Source organism: Rosa chinensis, chromosome 6 (assembly GCF_002994745.2).
Source record: "Rosa chinensis cultivar Old Blush chromosome 6, RchiOBHm-V2, whole genome shotgun sequence".
NCBI lineage: Eukaryota > Viridiplantae > Streptophyta > Magnoliopsida > Rosales > Rosaceae > Rosa > Rosa chinensis.
The window spans coordinates 65,061,216-65,069,249 of NC_037093.1; the positions used below are offsets into that span (position 1 = coordinate 65,061,216).

General features: G+C 40.1%; 1 long non-coding RNA gene across 1 annotated transcript; it reads left to right on the plus strand.

Annotated features, from left to right (window-relative positions):
* The first annotated feature begins 503 nt into the window (after window positions 1–503).
* On the plus strand, window positions 504–1,887 carry LOC121050207. The gene is made up of 2 exons (XR_005802355.1): window positions 504–1,189; window positions 1,497–1,887. It is a non-coding gene; the product is annotated as an uncharacterized LOC121050207 (long non-coding RNA).
* The last annotated feature ends 6,147 nt before the right edge of the window (window positions 1,888–8,034 follow it).

The window sequence follows — 8,034 nt, forward strand, 5'->3', positions numbered from 1 at the left end:
GGCATCATTTTCAGATGTTATCCTTCGTTTTTCAATTTCTCTCTCCAACTTTCATCGCATCAGAGCCTGGTTCAATATTAAATAGAGTTGTCAAAACGTCATTGGAACTCCACAGAGGTCACCGGAAAGGTTGTCGGAGATCTCACTAAACATTTATTGACTCTCAATAAAAATAATTTTATTCCCCCCCCCCCCCCCCAAAAAAAAAAAATAATAAAAATGTTTTATTTAGGGGCTATAAAAACTTTATTAGAGAACAATAAAAGTTTATTGGGAGAAAATAAAATATTTTTATTACACAAATGATTTCTAAATTTTGATTTGAAAAATAGAATGGTTTAGAGCTTGAAAATACAACACGAAATATAGGTAATAAAATGTTGAGTTAATGACCACTAGCTACAAATTCTTTCATTTCTTTCCCATGCGCAAGGGCCACAAACACGGTCCCCGTGCGGTCAAATTAAACCTAGCTACAGTAACGATTCAATATATTAAGGACAAAAAGGACAGTTAAACGTTTATGAAATTACAAAAATTGCCACTCGTTCTATATCTATCACGATACAGCTCTCGCTCTCTCTCATATCTCTTTCAGATCCCTTTCTCCCCAAAATCAAAACCTCTCTTTCCATTTCTGCAGCTAAGCAACAAATCGGAGTAGCAAATCGAGGCTCCGATGGCGAAGTAGCCGGTGAGGCGACGCGGCGAAGCGAGGCGGTGAGGCAAGTGGCGAAGCGAGGCAGCGAGGCGAGTGGCGAGGCAATCGGCGAAGCGATGTGGCGAGGCGGCGAAGCGAGGATTCGAAGCAAGTGGGTCTGTGAGCTTTTTCAATTTTGACCATCTGGGTCTGATTCAGTTTGAGTTGCAACACACATTTCTGTGAGCTTTCAGAGTTTGTGTGAAGGTTTTGGGTTTGCATATTGGTCTGTTTGAAAGGGGTTCTCTGTGGTATGTGAAATTTCTGGGTCTGTGAGCTATGGGAGTCTGAATCTGGAAGAGTTTGTGAAGATGGGTTTGTTAAAGGTGGAGACTTGGGATGGGAGCAAATCAAAGGGAAGGAAGAAGAAGAAGAAGGATGAGGCTGTGGAGGAAACTGGGTGTTGGATTAAGTTCTCTTTTGGGATTTGCATGCCTTCTTCAAGATCCAAAGTTGATAGCACCCTGACTGGGACTACTATATCTTTTGGTAATTTGCTACTGTCCTTGTTTTTCTTTTTTGGCAAATTCTTGTCAAGCTGCATTAATTTCAAGGATGGGGGTTGTTCTGTTTTTGGGCAATAAATGTTAACATCAAGATCCATGGAAATGGTTTTAACTCAAAGCATGTTTGGTGGTCTTAAATTTCATTAAGCAAAGTATAATACTCCATCAAAATCAAATCTTTTCACTCTAAATCTGATTTTTGAAGAGAAAGGATTAGAGTTGTAATTGCCAAAGCAGTTTTGGGCACACTTTGTTATCCCTTATGCTCTGTGTTGTGGGTTGACTTACAGGATGGAGGTAATGAAAGCAATGCTGAAGTGAGCAAATGCAATAAGGCCAGGCTAGTATACTACTGGGGGTCAGTATACTACTGGGGATCAGTATACTACTAGGGATCAGTACACTACTGAGGGTCAGTATACTACTGGGGCTAGTATACTACTAGAGGTCAATATACTACTGAGGGTCAGTACTCCAAGAAATCCTGCTGGAGAAACTTCTTCACCATGAGAAGAGGTGAAGTTCAAAGCAACTTGTATGTGAAAGCAGCAAAGCCAGAGATAAATGATATAATGTTCAAGTTTCATATTGTACTATGTATAAATAGTTTTTGGAATTATTAAATAAATGTGTTGTTTCTAAGAAAAACAAAGACAGAATATAGAAATATTATTTTTTTCATAATGCTACTGACATTCAGCAGTGTTAATTCACATTATCAAACCCATAAAGGCAGATTCGTAATTTATCTGCTAATAGAAATAATTTAAAAAGGAAAGGAATCTGACAGCAAGGTATAATAACTTTCGCATGGGCCCTACACACTAGCTCATGGGAATTTTAAAAAGCAGGTCTGCTGATGGTAATTTATGAAAAAAAAGTGTAGGTAGTGTTAATTTGCTATAAAATGTTTTATTATAAGATAATAAAACTAATAAAATTTAGATATTTTTTCTCCCATAAAAAATTACATCAATTTAAAACTATTTTATCACTCATGACTCACCCAACATATAAGAAACATGAGTTAACCCAAACAAACCCAACATATACGAAACATGAGTTAACCCAAACAAAAACTGCAAGACACCACTACAACTATATTATCACTCACCCAAGGGTATTTTGCACCAACAGTGTCTGGAGACTTGGGTGACTGACAATATGATACCTGAACTTACAAAGTTATCAAAGTAATACCCAGACTCAATTTTTTGTATCTCCGTCATACCCGCGGTCATTTTCCGTCACGGAGCTGTTAACTTTACCACGTGCAACGCACGTGAGTCATAAAATGAAGTTAAAAAGACTGATTTACCCTAAATCTAGCATTTTACTTTTTGTTTTTTTTTACACCCTTCTCCACCTCTCGTCTTCTTCGTCTACACTCTCGCCCAGTCCCCCCACCCTACTCTCTTCAACTTTTTCTGTTGATCTGACCAAAAGTCTTAGTGTCGCACAAATGGAAGACCCTTTTCTTGCCTCATCTCTTTCCCAATCTCTGTTTTCAGCTCTTCAATTCTGACCCAAGGTGAGTTGAAGAAAATTGCCGCCTACAAGGTCGTCGAGTCCGGCATGATCTTCAACCTCGGTTCCGGCTCCACCGTCAAACACGCCGTGGATCGCATCGGCGAGCTTTTGCAACATCATCGGAATCATCGCTTCCGAGAACATCCACCAACAAGTCATCTCTCTTATAATTCCATTATCCAACCTCCATGACTACCCGATCCTCGATCTCGCTATCGACGGCGCCTGAGTTTGAATTTCGATCAAGAAATTGAGTAGATGAGATAAAGATTTGTGTTCTGGGTTTTGAAAATTTCGCTTCTTTTTTGGACGAATCTTAGAAATTAAGGATTTGGGATTGAGTTTTTTATTTTTGGTTGAGCTAGGGTTTAGATGAGTCCACCTGCTGTGCTGAATAAGGAAGATACAAAGCCGGAGGTTTCTGCATCCAACAATTCGAATTCAGGAACTGGAGATTCAGACCCTGTCAAGGCTCGATTTACTAATTTGTGCAAGGTTGGTTTTTCACCGTGACCTCAACCTAGTCAAGGGCCGCTGCAGGTACCTCTTGAGAGAGAAAATGGTGGAAGGTGCTGGGTTCAGAACATGAACGAATTAACAATTGCTGAAATTTTCTTCTTTTGCTTTTTGGCTGGGTTCAAGAACATAAATATGATGAATTTCTGGGTTCAAGTGTTGCAATCTAGTTGTTTTATTGTCCTTTGAATCTTGAATGTTTGTTTTTGTGTTTTTGATTGATTTCAAGTTTTTGATCTATTCATTTGGTTTTCTTCTAGATGGCTTCAGTAACCATCTGGAAATTTTTGGGCTTAGAAATCTGGGTTGGCCATTTGGTGTTCATACCCACCTGGTTTTGGTGTTGATGATGAGATTGTAAAGCAGATTCTCTGGTCGATATGCCAAACATATCATCTCCTTCTCACCTTGGTCTTGAATCGAAAGGCACCCCATTATTTTTTAGGCATTTTCTGAATCCAAGTTTGGGAATGAGTTTGGTCAGGTTTTTTGTCCGAGTGTTGTTATTTTGGAAGAATTTGAGGATTTGATCGAGTTTAGGATGATATCAGTTGAAAAAGTCCTTTTTGCCCTCCGTCAACGAGTCACGTGCATTGCACGTGGTCAAATTTGACGGCTCTGTGACGGAAAATGACTGTGGGTATGACGGAGATACAAAAAATTGAGTCTGGGTATTACTTTGATAACTTTGTAAGTTCGGGTATCATATTGTCAGTCACCCAAGTCTCCAGACACTGTTGGTGCAAAATACCCCTCACCCAACATGTAGGAATATGAGTAAACCAAAATCAGCATCATTTTAAACAGTATATTCTTCTTTACTAAATGCTCAATCATATACACTGAAAACCAATTGGAAAATCAGAATTGGGATACAAACATTTATCCAAATTAAAAAATGGTGTCTCGATATTGTGATTTCCTCGTATCATTATCAAACAAAATTTACATACTTTACCAACTAATTACTACTGAAATTTTAAAATATAAAGAGAAACAAAAACAGAGAACCTTTTTGAAATCGTGAAGGTCGAGGAAGCAGGAGGAATGGGAAGAATCTCAGCCAATAATTAATGCTTTCCTTTCATTTTGAAAAAGTTTCTCTGCAAAATTACCCAGTAGTTTCCTTAGCTCACCAATCATTTTCTTGTGCGGTTCGTTTCTTTTTTTAAGTGGATCTATTGTTATGCAGAGCAATCTTCTGTCACCCAAAAAACAATTATTTCTTTTCTCCTATCTTGAGTATCTTCTATTCTTTACCTTTAATCTCCTGTGATAATTGCTTAAATTACAGAGGATATATTACATTTAATACTGAATTGCTGATGCAAATAATTGGAGAATGTATACCATGAAACCTATCTTAGCTTAGCTAGCAAACGATGATACATGTTACATTTTGGTTTAATTAGTTTGCACCGTAGATTGTTCCGGCAGAATAAACTGTTTCCAAAACCGTATATATCAATTACAACCTTAATTAGGCGCTAGTCGGGCGGTGGTCAGGAGTCTAACGTTTAAATGGTTTTTATAACCACCACAGGTGGTCGAGTTGGTAAGAGCCTCCAGGTGTGGAACCCCCACACCCGGGTTCAAATCTCGCCGACGCTTATTGGAGTTAAATCCCAATATATTCTTGGTGGCCAGGGGGGAGGAAGCGTTCTGACAAGATCCCCCGAGCACGGATTAGTCTCTAGGCCTAGGAAGCCTTTGAGGACATCGTGTGATTGACAAATCAAAAAAAAAAAAAAAAAGGTTTTTATTTTATTTATTTTAGTTTTTTAATAAATACAAATAGATAAGGTATAATATCATAATTTATTGACTAATTACATTCAAAACACTAAAATCAGTATTAAATAATATGATATTGTGAATGGGTAATTGTGAACCTATTTATGTATTAACTTATCCCAAAAACCAAAACCTTATCTCAAAAACTAATAATTGGCTAAAGGGGTCAACGTTCAAACTACATATTGCCAACGCAAAAATAATGGGTTGTTATCTCCAGAAAAGTCTCGTCTTCTCTAATCTCTATCTGCATTTCTCTTCTCACTCCTCTATGACCCTTCTTCACTTTCAAAAAATGGGTTGTTATCTCCAGAAAAGTCTTCGTCTTCTCTAATCTCTATTTGTATTTCTCTTCTCACTCCTCTATGACCCTTCTTCACTTTCAGATTGCGGTGACCCTTGTCTCTGTCATTTCTCAAGCGAGTCTCCTCCCCTCTTTCCCAGATAAAAACACCCAAAAAAAAAAATCAGAAAAAGAAAACACGAGAGGGAGACGAGAGTCAGGGAGAGAGAGGACATTTGGCGTCCACACTGTAATGCCATCAACTGGCATCAGACAAGAGAGGGAGAGGAGAGTGGCTGCAAGAGAAGAGACAGATGGGGTTTGAACGACCAGACCGCCCAACCAACCCGTGTAGCCACCTAGAGCACCGCACCCGCCCAAATTTCAAAATGATTTTCTCACCATTTATGCATTAATCCGGGTGGCCATGCACCTTCCAGCGCCTAGGCGGCCACCTAGAGCGACTTTTAGAACATTGTTTATAACTGTGTATTTTCCCCTAAAACAAAAAATTGTATTATTTTATGGATTAATTTCAGTTTACCCCCCCTGAGATTTGGGGGTGTCATCATGTCACCCTCTCTACTTTCAATTTTGAATTTTTACCTCCCAAACTTTCCAATTTCAGTCAGCCGTGTCAAATTTCTTCGATTCCGTCCAAATTGGACTTAACTTTGACGATTTGATCCACTTTGAGGACTAAAATGGTCATTTCAAGACAAACAACCAAAAAAAAAAAAACTCTCTCTTTCACTTTCGGGGTCCTCTTCTTCGACTCCCTCTTCTCCAAATCCCCCTCTCTCTCTCTCTCTCTCTCTCTCTCTCTCTCTCTCTCTCTTCTGCAACTCTCTCTTATGCAAATCCCTCTTCTCCAAATCCGAAACCCGATGATGATTAATAACTTAATACACCTTCTTAGGAATCCAAAACCATATTATTAAAAAGATTACTAGCAGCCCCAGCAGTGTTACTATCTCCGGCACCGCCGCAGCGCCACGGTTGTTGTTGTTGCTACCACTACTACCACTGATTCCTATAACACAATTCATGACATCACTTCTACAACTCAAATGGTATGGGTTTCAGAGGTTTTACCAAGGGAAGAGGTTCCGCGACGGACCTGCCAAACCAGGCTGCTCCGACTCAGACTCGCGGGCCACTTCCTTGTTGACTTAGACTCACCCGTCGAGTTGCTTCTTGAACACGACTCGCTGTTCACCTTCCAGGCTCCCGGAGCCCCGAATTTGGGTTGGGTACAAGCATTTCCGGTGGATATGATCTGTGAAAACGGCCACAGATTAATGTTCAGCTCCGCCGAGCTCGTTCCGGTGCTGCTGCTCCGCCGATCTTCCGCTCCTTCTTCTTCTCCTTCTCCTTCTCCTTCTCTTTCTCTTTCTCACTACCCTCACTCTTCTTCTTAAACATGTCCCTCCACCATTTCGATGCAGTTAGCACCGGAGCTGTAGTTGACACCTGGGCTTCTGGTTCTGGGTCCGGAGCAGAAATCTCTTCCGAGTTAGGTCGCAGGTTCGGGTCAAGTGGATTCTCGTGGGCGGGGACGAGGCGGAGAGGGAGAATGACACCATCGACGAATAGCTCATCAGCAGAGGTGAGATCAGGTTGGGGGCAAGACGGGTTTTGGAGCCTCCAGAAGTCGAATTCCGGGGAGCTGGAGTCGGTGCTGTTAATGAAGGGTGATCTTTGTAGAAGAGAGAGAGAGGGATTTGGAGAAGAGGGATTTGCATAAGAGAGATAGAGAGAGAGAGAGATTTAGAGAAGAGGGAGTTGAAGAAGAGAGAGAAACCTCGAAAGTGAAAGAAAGAGTTTTTTTTTTGGTTGTTTGTCTTGAAATGACCATTTTAGCCCTCAAAGTGGGTCATATCGTCAGAGTTAACGTCCAATTTGGACGGAATCGAATAAATTGGACACGGTTGACTGAAATTGGAAAGTTTGGGGGGTAAAAATTCAAAATTGAAAGTAGAGGGGGTGACATGATGACACCCCCAAACCTCATGGGGGCAAACTGAAATGAATCCTTATTTTATTTGAACTAGACTAACATCCATCATATATAGTTGTCGTTTCTTAGAACCCTATCCACTGTATATACGTCAATAAGGGCATGAATGGTAAGACACTTGCTTAAGTGCAACTCCTGCCTAAATTCGAGCCTCAATATTGACAAATCCCTTATTAGTAGATTGTTGAGTACTGGGGTCCTGTGAGACCCATGTGACACTAGTTAAAGTGTCAACTTACAGAGATTCTGGGTCATCACGAGGTCTGACTGTCGGATACCTGTAGGCTTTCAAGGTGGAAAACCTTGGGCCAGTGGGGTCTGACTGCTTTCAGTGGTAATCGGTGTTGGACCCTGATGTTAGTTGGGTTTCTGCGAACCACGGGTGGTTCATAATGTTCTTGGGCTGGTAGGCTGCTTCCCCCCAATCCAAATACCTTTGTCCAAAAAAAAAAAAAAAAAAAGGAAAAAATATCACAAATGGTCATTGAGTTATGACTCGTTTGACACTTAACTCACTGTATTTTCAACAATATCACTTAACTCACTCACTTTTACATCTGTCTTTCACTTAACTCACTGCCGTGAATTTTACCCTTGGAAGCCGTTAAAATTGAGGGTATATTTGTCTAAACACTAAAAAAATGCATTTCTAACCTTTTTTTTTTTTCTAAAGAAAAAATTACAA